Raw genomic sequence first — 18,572 nt, forward strand, 5'->3', positions numbered from 1 at the left:
GGAATGATCACTAAATCAAATGAAGGGTATTCCTATAGAAGAGATCAATGTGGTGAACGAGTTCCCGGACGTTTTTCCCGATGATCTTCCAGGTATGCCGCCAGATTGTGAAATAGAATTTGTTATTGAGTTAGTGCCAGGAACTGCACCTATATATAAGAGACCTTATAGAATGGATGGCAATCAGCTGGCAGAGCTCAAGGAGCAAATCCAAGAGCTGTTAGACAAAAGGTTTATCCGCCCTAGTTCTTCGCCCTGGGGAGCTCCAGTCATCTTTGTACCAAAGAAAGATGGAACGCAAAGGTTGTGCATAGACTATCGGGCTCTCAATGAAGTAACTATCAAGAACAAATACCCACTGCCTCACATTGATGGTCTGTTTGATCAGTTGAAAGGAGCGTGTATTTTCTCCAAGATTGATCTTCGGTCCGGATACCACCAGTTGAAGATTCGCGCTTCGGATATTCCAAAGACCGCGTTCATTACCCGATATGGCCTTTATGAGTTCACGGTAATGTCTTTTGGCTTGACAAATGCACCAGCATACTTCATGTACCTAATGAATAAAGTCTTCATGGAGTTTCTGGACAAGTTCGTCGTGATGTTTATTGATGATATCCTAGTCTTCTCCAAGGACGAGGAAGAACACGAGGAACACTTAAGGATGGTATTACAGAAACTCAGAGAGAACCAGCTATATGCCAAATTGAGTAAGTGTGAGTTCTGGTTGACAGAAGTACCTTTCCTTGGTCATATTATTTCATCAAGAGGTGTATCCGTGGATCCATCCAAAGTGAGGGATGTTCTAAACTGGAAAACCCCGCAGAACGTTTCGGAGATTCGTAGTTTCTTGGGTTTAGCAGGGTATTACCGTCGATTTATAGAAGGTTTTTCCAAGATAGCGAAATCAATGACAGAACTACTAAGAAAAGGAGCAGAATTCAAATGGATAGCCGATCGAGAAGCCAGTTTCAACGAGTTGAAGAAAAAGTTAACCACCGCACCGGTTCTTATTATGCCAGATACCCAGAAGCCGTTCTCTGTGTATTGTGATGCATCTCGACAAGGGTTGGGATGTGTGCTTATGCAAGAAGGTCATGTGGTAGCATATGCATCCAGACAGTTGAGGAAACATGAGGAAAATTATCCGACCCATGATTTGGAGTTAGCTGCAGTGGTTCATGCCCTAAAGATTTGGAGGCACTACCTCATTGGCAACCGTTGTGAAATATATACGGATCATAAAAGCCTAAAGTATATTTTCACCCAACCGGATCTTAATCTTTAGCAACGTAGATGGTTGGAATTAATCAAAGATTATGATGTGGGAATACATTACCACCCTGGGAAAGCGAATGTTATGGCAGATGCTCTGAGTACGAAGGGTTATTGCAATATGACTATGTTGCAAGGAAGTCAGCCGGAATTATGCAAGGAGTTTGAGAGGTTAAATTTACGTTTTGTTGCTGACATGGATGCAACGGTAATAGAAATGAAGTCACAATTGGAACAAGACATCCGAAAAGGACAATGGGAAGATGAGAAAATAAAGGAGATCAAAGAACTCATAAAAATCAATAAAGCACTGGGATTCTCGGAAGATAATCAAGGAACAGTGTGGTTTGGGAAAAGGATTTGTGTGCCCAACCAGGAAGTTTTGAAGGATTTGATTTTGCGAGAAGCACATGATTCTGCATATTCCATTCACCCCGGAAGCACTAAGATATATCAGGATCTGAAAGAGTATTATTGGTGGTATGGTATGAAGAGAGATGTTGCAGAATATGTAGCTTTGTGCGACATCTGTCAAAGAGTAAAGGCAGAACATCAAATGCCAGCAGGATTATTGCAACCCTTGAAAGTTCCAGAGTGGAAGTGGGAAGAAATCGGTATGGATTTCATCGTTGGGTTACCCCGTACTCAAGCAGGCTACGATTCTATCTGGGTAGTGGTGGATCGCTTAACGAAAGTTGCGTATTTTATCCCTGTCAAGACAACATATTCAAGTGCAAAACTTGCCGAGCTGTATATGTCAAGAATTGTGTGTCTACATGGTGTACCCAAAAAGATCGTTTCAGACAGAGGTACCAAATTTACCTCTCGCTTCTGGCAGAAGCTACATGAATCCTTGGACACTAAACTGAACTTCAGTTCTGCCCCCAAACCGATGGACAGACAGAGAGGACCAACCAAGTGTTGGAAGATATGTTAAGAGCCTGCACCTTGAAGTACAAGGAGAGTTGGGATAGAAGCTTACCATATGCAGAGTTTTCTTACAATAACAGCTACCAAGCCAGTCTCAAAATGTCTCCATTTGAAGCTTTGTACAGTAGAAAGTGCAGGACTCCACTGTATTGGAACGAAGCTGGAGAAAACCAAGTGTTTGGACCTGAAGTTCTTAGAAGAACAGAAGAGCAGGTTCAGACCATACGGGAAAACTTGAGGACTGCACAGTCCCGACAAAAGAGTTATGCGGATAATCGATGGAAAGAATTGACCTTTGAAGTGGGAGATATGGTGTATTTGAAAGTCTCACCTATCAGAGGTCTCCGCAGGTTTAAGGTTAAAGGGAAATTGGCACCCAGGTATATTGGACCATTCAAGATAGTCGCTAGACGTGGAGAGGTAGCATATCATCTGGAACTACCATCTGTACTGGCTGATGTGCATGATGTATTTCATATATCTCAACTAAAAAAATGTTTAAGAGTGCCAGAGGAACAGTTGCCCCTGGAAGAAGTGAACCCAATAGAAGACCTGACATATGCAGAATATCCTATCAAGATTCTGGACACTGCAGAGCAAACGACAAGAAGAAAGGCTATTAGAATGTGCAAGGTTCAATGGAGTCATCACTCAGAAGAAGAGGCAACCTAGGAGCGAGAAGATGATCTGAAGGCAGAATTTCCGCAACTGTTCGAAGATCAACTCGAATCTCGAGGGCGAGATTCATCCTAAGGGGGTAGGTTTGTAACACCCAAAAATTCAATATTTGCAATAATTTAAAATTTTGCTAGAAATTAATCAGGTGTTGCAACTTAGCTCAATAGGAAATTAATTTCTAAATTTAACTTGGCCTAGGATAATTGTTTGTATGCATTCATGCCGTTGTAAATGCAATAAGGTTTTATTGGGTGAAAATTTTTTTTGCAAAATTTCTCTAGGATTCGCTGCTTTAATACCTCATTTGGAAATATGTTGAAATTCATTTGGAAAAGGTTTTGGAAATAAAGAAATTGCGCTTGGGCCAAATTCCTTTTTCCGGCCCAGTTTCCCTTCCTCCCCCTCCCTTCTTTCCCCTCCCACGTGGGCCGGCCTTTCTCTCAGCGTCAGCCCAAGTCGGCCTGCCCCACTCGAGCCGACCTCTCCAGCCGGCTACCGCCCCCGCTCTCGCCGCCCGGTGGGCCCAGCTCCGAGCCGAGCCGAGCGCCCCTTCCTTTCCTCTCTCGCTACCGCGTGGGTCCCGCCGAGCCGCGAGCCGAGCAGCCGCCCGACCGGCTCCTCTTCTCCCTCCTCCCACCACCGGACTCCCGAGCTCCCAAATCCCGCCGCCGCTTCAAATCACCGCCTCCCCGTGCATTGATTCGGCAATCAAAGTACATGGTTGTGTTCCCCTCTTTCCTTTACCCACAGTCCGACTGTTTTCCCCTTGATTCCCCTCTCACTTGCATGGAAACCAAAGCTTTGATTGCATTTGGAGCCGCCACACAATCTTCTCAAATCCAGCCATCTTCCTCCCCCTCTCGGCTATTTAAGCCCTCCTTCGGCATCCTTGCTTCATTCCCCACCCGAACCACCCCTTTCCCCCTTGATTTGCGCACGGATTTGAGCTCTCCGCCAAGACCGCCATTGTTGACGGTAAGAAGCTCGGCCGCCGCCCATTTTCTCCAATGCCGAGCCTCAATTGACCATGTTCTTCGCTCAATCAGTGTCGCAGGGTCTCGGTCAACATCCATCGGTGCTTTTTGGAGTGTCTCTCGCAGCCGAACGCTATTTCCGCCGTGACCGAAGCACCGTCGGCCTTCTTCACCATTGTCGGCCGTCTCTGGAGCTCCTCTGCCGCTGTCGAGCCCGCGGTGAGACTCCCTTTTCCCCCCTTTCTCTCTTGCGCCGCTCTCTGTTGAGCTCCGTGCCCTGATGCGCCATTTGGCGCATCGTCGGCGAACTCGCCGCCGCCCCTGCCATTGCCGGCCGCCGCCCCCTCTGTTGAAGCCACTGGCACCGCCCCTTTTTAAATCTCGACCGTCGGATCTCCGACCAACGGCCGGATTAGACCGGTCGATACTTTATCCCTTCGATCCATGATGGACCGGTGGACCGATGCTTCTTCCGTGGTCCACAAGCCCCGTAGACCTTTTCCATATCTTTTTCTTTTTAGAAATAAATCTGGTTTCATTTTATGACATCATAAATCCAATTTCCAGTATAAAAACAATTTGGATTTTCTCTGATAATAAGTAAAATTTGCAGAAACACCCCTGGAACTTCAAACGCTCATAACTTTTTGCTCGTAGCTCCGATTTAGGCGATCTTTGCGCTCATATTCTCGTAGCGACGTGTAGATTCTGTTTATAGGATTTTCCCTAGTTCTAGGACTATTTGGTGCATTATTCTTATGTATGATTGTGTGCTCATGTAGATGATTCAGTCCAAGAGTTCGGGAACTTTGAGGAAGAAGATTTTGAAGGACCTGTGCATCACTTCGACGAAGGCAAGTGTCTTGACCATATTGTGAACCCAGTTTTTACATAAAGATAGTCTTTATCAAATATGCATGTTGTTTCACAAAATGGGTAGTATAGCAAACACTAGTGTTAGTTGTAGATGTTTTATCCTTAAAATAACATCATGTTTATGCTTAGCCATACTTTTAGATGAACATGTAGCATGTAGGTGATGAATCATGAGTTATGAACTAAAAGTTGATATAAGAAGTATGACATGAAAACTGATGTTGTTAAGGGAGTTAACAACAAGGATATTTGGGGTTTTGGGCAAAAAAGGGTTATTCTCGGCACTGTTGGTTGATTGAAAATGTTTGGTAATCTACCCTTATGGGATTATTGGCGATCTTGCCTAGACCATTTTAAGGACTGATTCGTGGAGCGACCATCCATGGCAAACAGAACAACCACGAGACCAATATGGTATGGCTTGGCCTAGTAATTAGATGTTCTCCCAGTGTTGTATGAGCCAATTGGATGTGTAGATAAGGAAGGGTTAGTTCCCGATTCTACCCGGCACAAGAGGGGGCTTCTGGGGTAGAGGGTTACTCCACTTATGTACGACGGTGAATCCTCAGTGGGTAAGTGCATACTGGGAGACTCTTAGCGCACACCCCGGAAGCGTGTAAGGTACCGGCAACAGAGATGATCACGACTCGTGGGTAAAGTGTACAAACTCTGCAGAGTGTGAAACTGAATATTCAGTCGTGCTCACGGTTACGAGCAGCATGGACTCTCATATGATTAGTCGAGTGGATGTCTTTCATGGTTGAGAATTGGTTGAATTTTTGGTGGTTAAAGAAAATCTTTTGTGCATCTTTTCCTTTTTAAAATAAAATTTTGCTTTTCCATAGTTCAGGGATAAAATCGGCTTTATGCAAAGGAAACCCTAGAGAATAGGAAACCTTGGTTCAAGCCACCATATCAAATTTAATTTTCCCCCACTTGTTGAGTATTGGAAATACTCACGCTTGCTGTTTCAAAAGGTGAAACTTTTGAAGAATTCTCTGAGGATGATTTCCCTGAAGATGATGCCGAGTTCTAGGCTTGTGGAACTCCCAGTCGGCTGCCTGTTGGTGTGGAGCTATGCTGTTCTGTTCCGCTGTGGTGTATTTTCTTTTAGACCCGTGTGTGGTCATTTTGTAATAAATAGCGTTGTAATAAGAAGCACTGTGTCTGTTATGCACTGATGAAGTCGCTATATGTATGAATAAACTGATCCTGGCATACATATAGTTTATATTTGATTTTGGTCTTAAAACCGGGTGTGACAAGTACTATTGGGATTGGTGGGAACAACAAAGTTCTACCATTGGCCTTTACATTTTGGAGAGAGAGAAGATCAATAGTTGATATTGATTCCTGTATCTTGTAAGGATGATAATTGTTGTTGCTCGGTCGAACGTGTGCCTTATACATAACCGGCGTGTTGGGATGCTCGCGACAATTCAAGATCTGCAAAATGGAACCGACGATGGCTTGATTAGACCTGTGTGGCTAGATTGGCAGAGTAGGTGGTGCATACTGTATTTGGGTGCAAACTTCTTCCGCCAATTCAAGAACAAGAACCCCTTGAACATATTCAAGAGGTTGTGCTATCAGAACCAGCAGCAAAAGTTTAATGCTCTTTAGAAGACACTGGATGAGGTGCCGAAGAAACAAACACAAGAGCGTGCAAGGAGACTCGTGAGGGGACTAGAGGATGAACCAATACCTCTTGAGTCCCTATCAACAGAAAATGAAGCTGGCATCACGCAGAGGAACGGGTCATCTAGCAAGTCATTTAACGAGTGGATTAAGAATAAGTCGAAGGAGAAGTGGACTCTTCTCTACAACACAAATAGAGCTAGTGTCACGCTCAGTTTTAACAGACAAAATCAAGTGCGGCTTATGTGTGCTCAGGAACTTTAACACACATAAGGACATCACAAGTGAAGATAACAGTATCAATACTTTAACTTACAACCGTTCAACTTTTACATCAAGACTTGAACTAAACAACATTATTGTCTAAACAACAGCAAACTAAACGATGACAGCAAAATGAAAGTATCGGCGATCAAGCAACTCCACATGCACCAACCGGAAGACACTCCTAGTACACCAGGTTGTCGTCTTGAAAATCTTCAAAGTTTTTCACTAAGCAGCATATGTATTGTGGGAGATAGCAAGGGTGAGCATATGGAGTACTCAGCAAGTATGGTAAAGTGATGACATGCTAGCTTTCAACAAGGATAGGCTAACACATGGTATGTTTGCGAAAATGCAAGTAAAGAAATAGTAATGTAACGAAAAAGCATTAAGCAGTTGTTAAATGAATGTAACCCAAACGACCCAACAACTAGTATCCGATGTTAACCACCTAGCATACCATAACCATCTAGTACCACTTGTACCATAACCCAAAACCATAACCATAACCAACTAGTCATAACCATAACCGACTAACTAATCATGTGAGGATCCAAGTCTTCCATAACTGTAGGCACGATTGTTATAACAGTTTTACACTCTGAAAAGGTTGTCCAGCTTTCCCCATGAGTTAGTGAATTCCATGTTACCATGTTGCGCAAACACTTAACACACTCCTATAGTGTGTCACCAGGAGATCACTGTATGACAATACCACTAACTAGAGCCTACTCCAGTGGGCATTTGCCAACTAAGTTTCACCACCAGGGTTTATGGAATACCCTTCCAACCCAGAAGTCAACTTTTGTGCTGAACCGATACACACTGGTTAAAACTCTAACTAGTATGACAAGTCTTACCTATATTAGCCTCGTGGTTGGTACGATACTTCTTAGGTTATCACTCCACAAACCGGTCCTTACTTAGGTTACTTCAACAAAAACTAAACTAACAGCATAACCATGACAAACCATAAACACTCCTTTGCTCAAAGGCTAAGGTTCCATGCTGCTACCTCAAGTTCACTTATGATAGTTGCATATGTTTATTAATCAAGTATATGACACTTTTCAACATCTTAACAGCATGGCTAAGCACTTCTACCCATAATAGACACCTAACCATAAACCACTTAGGCTTCAAGGAATAACAAGGGAATATCTAGGTTCCCTAACATAGGTGACTATGTTGACATTGCATGCAATTTTGTAAAACAAAATAGTTTAAAACATAGATTCAAGATGATTAAGAAGTACACTTGCCTTCTCCTTGCTGCTGCTTAATGTACTCTATCTCCTGGTCTTGACATTACTCAAACTGATCTGAGGTGATGATGTCTAATCTCGCAATTAACGGCAAAGTATACAAACAAACACACTAAGAAGAATATAAAAAATAAAATAACAACAAAATAAAACCTATCTAAAAAGATAGAGCACTGAAAAGTAAATCCAACGGCGCAAGAATCATCGAAAAATTAGCTAGAGCGGCAAAGTAACGCTAAAAAGAAGTTTAGGGACTAAGATGCAAAAAGATAGGGGCTTTTAGGTAAAAACAAAAGGTAGGGGCTTAAGTGCAAAATTACATTAGTTAGGAAATATCAAATTTATTTTTGTACTGGAAAATATTGAATTATTGCACAAGCGCTGATTGGGCTGCTGGCTAGGCGTGACTGGGCTGACATGTTAGCAAAACGGATGGCATGGAGCTGACAGAGCACGCTGATGTGGTAATGTCCTGACTGGGTTTATGGGGTGACACATGTTGGCTCAGGATTGGACACCGAAGGGGTATGGATCTAATCTAATCTGGACCACACGAACTAGATCGAATGGCTCAGAACTTAGGGTGGCTGATCGATGGCACAGAGAGGTGGCGACGGGCATGGTGCGGCGGTGATCTCACTAGAGACACGCCGGAATGGTGTTCCAGCTCACCGGTAGCGATAGTGAGAGGCAGAACAACTACGGAGGGCACGGGGAATCCGATTGATGGATTACCTTGGGCGATGCGGCTTAGGAAGGGCTCGGCAATGACGAAGGCACTGGAGGCACTCAGGTGCTTGACGAAAGGACAGCTCCGGCGGCTAGGAAGCGAGAACGACAGTGGCACATGCTTCAGCGAGTGGTGACAGAGCTATTGGATAGCTCGGACGGGTCGGTGTGGTACTGGGGTGGCACGGCGGCAAGCTAGACCGAGGCGGCGGCTATGGTGTTGGCGGTGGTTACGTTTCGGTGAGATGGCTCGGAACTCAACGAGTTTGGCTTGAAGGGAAAACACCGAGGGTGGTGGCTGGATATATAGGTAGGTGGAGAGTCTCTCGGGGTGAGTTAGGACTCTAGGGCGGCGGGGAACTCATGCTCGACTTGGAATCAGCTACGGCGGCGCAGGAGAAGGCGGAAAGCGACTCAGGCACGTTTGGGCGAGTGGCCTGCTAACGGGCGCGCTAGGCTAGAGTGGCAACGACGCGGGAATGGGCTAGGCACGACCCTGGCGGGAGACGGGTGGAGGGAGGGAGAGGGGGTTTGGGCCGAGTAGAATTAGGTTTTTCCTTTTTCTTTTATTCTTCTAATTTTCAAACTAAGGCAAAACAATTTCAAACAAAAGCAAAGAGACCAAATAAAATCCAACAACTCAATTAAAACCCTAAATGCCTATTTCAGCATGAATGCATCTCAAGAAAATACATCGTTGATGCTCCAAGCATTAACCCCGTAAAAGTAGGTCCTGTTGGCTCAGCTATAGATGGGATCCTCGTGGTCGTCAATCGTCGGCTTTATCGAGTTATATGTTGTAATTCGTGTTGTGATGGATATTCATGTGCACACCATTGTAGTTTACTGTTGTGGTACTGAGATTGTCAGTATGTTTGAGGTTATAACATGTTAAGTTGGTATTCATTAACATATTTATGTACGCTTTGAATAATCAATTATGTTATGTTATATGTTGGACGCTTACTTCTTACTCTGTGTTTGGTTCCTTATAAAACTGTAAATAACTTGCGCAGTAAGCAGATATGGCGTAACTAGAGCTGCTTGACCCTCAACTCAACCTTAGGCACCGTTCGTACCGCATCGTGGTGTAGGCTAAGGAGCTCCCGGTACCATGACCCCGTGTGCCGGAGGAGCTCATGAGGGTTGATGTGCGCTAGATCATGAGGTTTGTACAATTTCAATATAACGTTGTACACGGCTTATTTTCTGTATTCATCGCTAACTTTGTTATGTTTGCAGGTTGCATGTTTCTAGGCTACTTCCGCTATGTTGGCTAGTGGAGGTGGAGGCGTTGGTTGGGGGCTCGGAGGTGGCCACATGGTTCAGCTATGACCGGGCCCTACCCGTGACCCTTGTCGATAGGTGGCGTATTGAGATGCACATGTTTCACCTCCCGTGCGGTGAGATGATGTTCACGCACGATTGAAAGTGCATCTAGGTCCCCTAAGTGGGTTTTGGCTTATTGATGACAAAACGATTAAGGATCTAATATGTTTATCCAAGTCATGAATAGGTCCAAGTCTAAATTGAGAAGACATATGACGCTTGACGCCCGTCGAAAAGAAAGGAGAAGAAACTAGGAGTACTTAATAGGATTTAAATTCTTTTATTTTTGAAATTGAGTCTAGGATAGCCGCTCTATTAAGAGGGTTACATTTGATTGCTAGATTAGTGTCTCAATGCTCAAGATATCCTTTAGAACCAACAAGTTGAGAGACACACTCAACCACAGACATCGGGTTAGTTTTGCAAAGTCTACTGAGTCCAGAGTCTCCGGTGTTCACCGGATACTCCGGTACTCAGTATTTAGTCCGGAGTCTCCGAGGTAGACTCCGGCAGAGGGTGCTCGGTTCCGATTTATTTTTGTTGAAAAAGACCAGAGTCTCTAGTGTTTACCGGATACTCCAGTAGTTGGTGAGTTTTAAGGCCGGAGTCTCCGAGGGAGACTCCGCCAGAGGTCAATCGGTTAAGTCTTTATTTTTATTGAAAAATACCGGAGTCTCCGGTGTTCACCGGATACTCTGGTAGGAGAAAATATTTTAACCGGAGTCTCCGAGGGAGACTCCGGCAGGGGTGTCTCAGTTATCATTTATTCTTTTTGATAAAAAGACCGGAGTCTCCGGTTTTCACCGGATACTCCGGTACCTGGAGAGGCCGAAGGGTCCGGCAAGTCTCTGGACTTAGTATATTTAGATAGCCCTATTAGGACCGGAGACTCCGGTGTTCATTCATCCCGGCCAGCAAGTTCAGAAAAATATATAAAATAGCTTGATTTGAAGTTATTAATCTGGCTTGCTAAGATGGTATGTTTTCTTCTAAATGTGGAGAGAGCCGATCCATATTTTTTGATCGCAGGATAATGATGAAAAAAGTGTTATTGTCATCAGTTATGCTAAAGAAGTTACAAAAGATTATTTGGAGTGAGATGGCTTCTCTCGTTTAGATAAAAAAGAGTATTCAATGACATGATCACGAAAGGGACCATGGTAAGTCACGCGAGTGTGATAACTACAACGACTATTAAAGATGTTAAAAATGTCGAGGTTAACTTTTTATTAATAAATACTATTGAGAAAAATGCACTATTATCCCTTTCATGTTTCCACAATAAATACTAAATAGGAAGGCAACAAAGAAATACAGTATCACATCTACAGTAAGAAACATTTGAGGATTTTAATACTCAGAATTAAAGACGTCCAAATTGATCGTGCCTACTGGGCCGGCCCGAGGCACGGCACTGTAGGTACGGCCCAGGCACGGCACGAGGTCACGGGCCGTGCCTGGGTCGAGCGCGCGGCACGACGGGCCGTTCCGGCACGGCCCGGTCGAGACGGGCCGGTACGGGCACGGCCCAGCCCAAGCCGGCACGGCCCAGCACGCAAATGCCCGATTATTTTCTATTATATATATATTTATTTATTTATTTTTAGCTATTTTTTATATTTTATCTATTTTTTATATTTTTATCTATTTTCTATATATTTTTATTTTCTATATATATATTTTTATCTATTTCGGCCCGCCGGGCCGATCGGACCGTCGGACCGAAATCGTACCCGAGTCTGCCCGGCACGGCACAGTCACCGACGGGTCGTGCCGTGGGCCGAGGGGAGGCATGCGGGCCGGCACGGCACGGACCGCTACAGTAGATGGGCCATTCGGGCCGTACCGTAGCTGGGCCGTGCTGTGCCGGGCCCGTACCGGGCCAGCCCGAATGGCCCATTTGGCCATGTTTGCTCAGAATCATCAACGTCGTTGTGAATTAATGAATGTTGTAGGACCAGGGGAATTTATGATATGCATCTAAAAATGTGGGCATATTTTGACACAAATTTGGGAGGTCAAAGACTATCTACTTAGAACTCGTAATTAACCGATACACCAGATTAGGTGTGATCAGATCAGATACAGATCGATATCGCTGATGCTATATCTTGTTTCACTTTTTTTCATCAGAATCGGAGCTAGACACGGATGGTATCGGATACAGATACGATGCGAATTGCTTCGGTCATGAATACGAATCATCATGGATCGAATATGTGATGAGTCAGATATAGACAATATCGATCGCAAATATTTATTTGGATATTGAGTGAAAGCAATAACCATATATACCGTATACGTTGTGATTGTTCGATTATTTTACGTATCCAAAACTCAATTATATTAGAGAACAAATAAGCAAATTAGCAATATACTCCTATAAAAGGAGTTATGTTATAGCGAAATCGGATAGCGAAATCGAAGAAGTTACGAGTGTCCAATATGCTTGTTGAAGTTTCTATTAATTATTTGAACATATTAGTAACTTTAAATAAAAAAATATCAATTACAAACATGTAGATGTCGTTGGGAGCTTCAATTTCCATATAAAGATGTCTCCATCAATTTTGTATGAAAAAATTACAAGCTCTGCAAGATAGGCTCATATAGTTGTTGGAAAGTCTTCGAATATATCCGATATTATTCTCGGATATCCGATATCCGACATCCGACAGATATCTGACTTCCTACATCCGAATTCGATATCCGATACAACTATCTGAGATCTCATCCGATATCTAATATTTATTTTGGATATCCAATATCCGAGATCCAAATAGCATAAAAAACGGTTCGAACGAGCAGAAAAAATCCTGCCCGTTTTCACCCCTACACCGGATGAAAGGTAATGGGTTGGTCAGAAGGAAATCACGTGACACAGCTTAAAGATACAATGATTAGATCAACCTTCGGTTTAAGCATGGACAAGCGACTATGGATTAAATGATGGATTGCTGTCGTAATCATAAAGCTTGGGTACAGCTCTATTTAACTCTATTTCTTGTCCAATCCTTTAGAGAAAATATGGGCAATCGAGATGCAACTCCATGATGGCTTGGAGGCAAATGCAAAGATGAAAGATGGACCAAGGGAGGAGAAGAAGATCTACCAGAAGACTGTGCATACCATATAACAAGCAAATTCATCTGGTCAGACGGTTCTGTGTCACCATATAACAAGAACTAAACAGAACCAAAGCCTTTGACCCTGCCGCGACATCCTCTTCATCACGACATATTAATAATGCAATATGAACCATAAAATTATCTATCGCCCATCACGATATCCTTCTCTCAGTATCACACCCCCTCACAACCATCATCTCCCCTACTGCCACCAAGAACTAGGGCCATCTTGATCCTATATGTTCGGCTTTTAGGTGTGACCCCTCTGGTCGCAGGCTTATTCACCACTAGCTCTACCCTCTCCTCTTTCACATCTTCATCACCTATCCCTCTCCTCACTCTTGGTCAGTGGCGAAGCTAGTGCTCCAAAGATCATGACGCCGGTGGTGCACACGTTTGGGCCTAGGAGATGCACAAGAGGTGATGATTAGTTGTTAATCACTAAAATGTTGTTTTAACTCTGGTACCGGTGCACTTGGGTCGGTCTACATTGCAACCGTCAAGTACCATGGCCTCTTTTTGGCAACGGGTAGAACACTGATGGCCTCTTCGCGTCTGTTGACAACCTCTTCTCAAGTTCCTTAACAGTTGAGAAATTTTGACATGTATTACTTTACATCATGGTTCCTACCTTGCTTCATGACAAGGATATTGCTCTCTCGAATATATACAAGGTGAATTTATTCTTTATTCTTTATATTTTTTTTAAAAAATAAAATACTACTAATTTTTTATGTTGTTTTATTGTTTAGGAACTTAGGATAAACATCATAACCTCACCTGGACATCATCACTCGAAGTCTAAGTATACTCAGAGTTAAAGTGGAGTCCTAGTCAAACTCTAGCCCAGAATAACACGTCAGTAAAATGGACATAACTCTCGCATACGAAGTCTAATAGAGACGATCTTGGACTTGCTGGAAAGATTATGATGAGATCTTTCTGATGAATCTAGCCTAGATTAAATATTCCTTATAGTTTAGTTAGAGTCGAAGGAATAAGGTATTTCTCACTGTTTTGGACCTTCTTGAGTCATGTAATCGCATCAGGGTCGGAGTTCAGGTTGTATACGTCTCTCTCCATAGCTGCACAACCCTAAGTCAATTTCCTCATACCCCTATATATACACAGTAGTCATCGTAGTTTAAGCTTGTGTTTTACTCATATTATTTTGTTTTAGGCAGTTCCGCTGTATATTGTTTGTAAAACCTCAAATTCGAGCACTTCATTGGAAATCAGTAATATTCAGATTGTATCAACCTGTTTTTTGCTTGTGTCTTCAATTCGCTTGCAGGAAAAGCCTTATTGACGAGGTCAACCACGTCTTGGTACGATTGATAACTATGGATTAGTGGTGTAGTGGATGCGAGGATTCTCGATCTATTTTGGTCGGAGTCTTTGGATCATCAATATCGAAACTTCACCAATTGACATATCATATTACCTTCGAAAGATCGGGCAAACCCATATCAATTAGTATCAGAGCTTCAGTTGCCCGTTAGGTAATCTCAATTATCCTCTTTGTTTCGTCGTATTCCGTTACCTAGAGTCCAGAAAATTGCAAAAAAAAAAAAGATCTATCTTAGTTTGTTCGTTGTCCAAATTATTTTGTGCCCTTCGCAATTTTGTATTCAGTTTTTGCGTTGTTGAGTTTGGGTCCATCGTCGGTGTTTTTGTTGCTGGTCAAATCATCATGTTTTAGTTTCTAATGTCGAGTCTTTGTTGATTTAGTCATTGAGTATCCTAGCTTGGCCTTATTTGCTATAATCGAGATTATGTCTCTAGTCAAGTCGATCATCAACTCGTGTTCGACCACTAGTGGTTTCAATTATCTACTCAAGTTCGACCACTAGTCGTTTCGACCATCTATTCGGGTTCAATCACTAGTTGTTTCGACCACCTAGTCAGATTTGACTATCCACACGATTTCGGTCCATAACCTAGTCAGAGTCTATCTATTTCTGGGGCTCTCAGATACCCCCCTCCCCCACACTTCATATCGAGCATTGTCTGACAAAGTTCGAGTAACAGCTCCTTAGCCAAAATTGAGCAAGCCAAAGTTCAGAGAGAGAGAGAGTAGTCTTTTAATTACCTTTATACCCATGCTCTTTGGAAAAAGTTTATGACCCACCTCACTGGTCCTAAAAAAGGTAGTAGAGGAGTTTTAGTTTGTGTCATATTCGAAAAAAATCAGAAAAAAGAAAGAAAAAAAAGAAGAAAGCAAGAATCAAAGAGTGCAAAAAGAGAGAGTAAAAAAAGAGGAGAGAGAAAATTCAGGTTTGCATTATGAATTTTATTCTATTGCGCTTATGTCTATTATAGTCTTCAGTTTGCTTGAGAACGTGTTCGGGCCAACAACTATGACAAGTACCATGGACTTTTATTCAGCTTTAGCTTTACTAATCTGATTTCAATTATTGCTACTCCTTGCTACTAAATATTACCTATCTAAGTTCCACCTTCTCTCGATCAGAACAGTTCTTCCTTTGCAACCGCCTCACTCACACCCGATAAGGTATCATGAACAGGCACCCGTTATGCTACCTGTTGTGATTGGTAAGAACACTTGTAAGAGCATGGTAAAACGCTTGAAAGTGCATGATTTTACTTCAATTTCCATCACCTAGTAGTCGATAGGGATAACATTGTTGTCTCTTGTTTCCTACTAACCATAACAGGTGAAGCATCGGATAGGAAATAGTGTGTTTTGAGAGAAGAACTCATAATATTGTTGGATGATCATCAATAATCTATTAATGACGACATTGATAAGAAGCTTGTGGGAACAAATACTACATTGCAATGACTCAACTATAGTATTCAATGTTCAATACGTGCTTTGATTGGTTGGTCACTCAACCCCCAAACAACAGCATTATGGACCCTCATGGGGCAGCCTATGAACATGACGAGTTCGTCGCCGATGATGAAATTTTGAGGCAAGAACAAGATGTTTTTGATGCACGACAACAAGACCAATTAAACTTCAACCATTAAGTTATAAGAGGTAATAATTTTCAGCAACATAACCTATGTGTTAATGATTATATATTTTCTAAGGTTAAGTTAACTATACTATCTTTTGCGAGTGCTTATGATGCTGAAAAGTATTTAGATTAGGAGATGACGATCGAATAGAAGTTTAATGCTCATTTAGTTCCTGAAGTGCATAGAGTTAGGCAAGGTAATAGATCTATAGAAGAATATTGTCAGGAGCACAAGGACAACAAAACTATTGTTGTGAACAAGAGGAAAGAAGTGCTTGATATTTGTTTAAAACCGAGGACAACTTTGCTTCAAGGTGGGGGGGGGGGATGATATGACCATCAAGTCATCATTTACTTCTGCTCGCCCATCTGAAAATCAGCAAGGTTGTATTATGCTTGCTACTAAATCTGATCTTGATAAAATTTATGATAATGAGCTACCATGTTATGCTTTAAAATGTTAAAATGTCTTAATTTCAACTGAGAATATATTTAGCTCTTTATCTCCTATTGTTGCTAACCTTTTGCAGGATAAGAAAATCAACCAAGCAATGGATGAAGAGGAGAAGAAACTGCTTAAGAGTTACACCACCACTGCTACATCTCCTCTCACAAGTCATAATTCCCTCTCATCCTTTCATTCTTATGATGGATTTGGTGCTAATGAATACATTGATTGGGAAACAACAATAGATAAAAAATTGCACAATGTCGAATTTATGAAAATATGAAGATTAGAAATGTCACTAGTGTTTTAACTAAATGTGCATCAATTTGGTGGAAGAATTTGTGTGTATCTAATAAGGTTCCCCGAACTTGAAAAGAAATGAAAATTCTTATGAGAGGAAGATATATTCATCAATCTCATATGTCTATTTGTAAAGAAAGAGTACATCTTTCAGAGGAGTGGACCCTTGCTTCACCTCTACATGTGCCTAACATTTTGCAGAAAAATGAGAAGAAGAGCAAGGAGAAAGAGGAGCAAGTTGCTACCCCATGCATGCTTCAAAAATGTACAGATGATAACGCACCTATACGAGCTAAGATAGAGAACAAAAGTATTGAAAAAGGTGTTACACTCATACAAGGTAAGGATTATTTTGATGTGATGAAATTGCTAACTACTCAAGGTATTGTAGAGCAACCATTAGTAGACTATATTGCTAATTTACCTTTTGGCACAAGATGATTTGCTTATTGTTCTTTGTGATAAAGAAGAGTTATGTGGTAATGCTTCACTTATATCACAACTACAACTTGTGCATAAATATGTTAATTATGTTTTAAAATTGAACAATTGTTTTGAAATTAAACATGTTCAATGCATTGCTGGTGAGCAAGAAGAGCTAAAATTACTATATTCTCTAAATACATTAGGTTATATTGAATTTAAGGTTCTTTGTGATATTAATAGTTTAGAGGAGAAATTAGAACTTAAATCTAACTTGACATGCTTGTCACAAAATATTTTTCATGTTATTGGCAAATACAATGATAAATTAGAGTATATGGTGCATCGAGTTTATATTTGTTTAGATCTGAAATCTTTTATTATTGTGCCCCAAAGTAATCATTTAGAGAACTGCAGTAGCAATATTAATGTCATATCAAGTTTTTTAGTGCTATTTGTAGCTCACCGAATAGTTCACAAAAATGGGAGTGTTATTAGCTACTACCATACATCACAACTATTGTTTCAACTTTATTTGCACAGAAGATACAAAATTGATACCAGATTACGATGCAATATCACCTCTTTTAAAGAAGGGAGCAAAAAGTGACATGTGCATACATTATATCAATATTGTCTATTATGACAAATTATGATCAGGTACAATCGTTTTAAAGAGAATTACAATTGTTTATAAATAACTCATGATATTACCTAACGAGAGTTTCTTATGCATTTTGCTTTTATGTAGAAGTGTATGGACAAGACAATGCTATACATAAACCGATGACAGTTTGTTGTAAAGAAGGGGAGGATGATAAGGGCATGACTCTCTCGGATACACACAAGGTGAATTCATTCTTCATATTTTCTTCGTAAAGAATAGAATACTGATAAGTTTTTATGTTGTTTTGTTGCTTAGGAATCTGGGAGAAACACCATAATTTTACCTAGACGTCATCACTCGAAATCCAAGTCTACTTGGAGTCAAAGTTGAGTCCTACTCAAACTCCAAAGTTCACTCGGAGTCCCAGTACATCATATCGTAAACTAGGCATAACTCTCGCATACAAAGCAATTGAGACAATCTTAGACTTGCTGGAAAACTTATGATGATATCTTTCTAATGGATCTAGCCTCAACAAAATATTCCTTATAGTTTAATTAGAATCGAAGGAATAAGATGTTGTGTCACCGTTTTGGACCTTCTCGAGTCATGTAATTGTGTCAGGGTCGGAGTTCAGGTTATGTACGCCTCTCTCCACGCTGTACAACCCTAAGTCGACTTCCTCATGCCCTTATATATACACAGTAGTCGTTGTAGTTTA

Source organism: Phragmites australis, chromosome 7, assembly GCF_958298935.1.
Source record: "Phragmites australis chromosome 7, lpPhrAust1.1, whole genome shotgun sequence".
NCBI classification, from domain to species: domain Eukaryota; kingdom Viridiplantae; phylum Streptophyta; class Magnoliopsida; order Poales; family Poaceae; genus Phragmites; species Phragmites australis.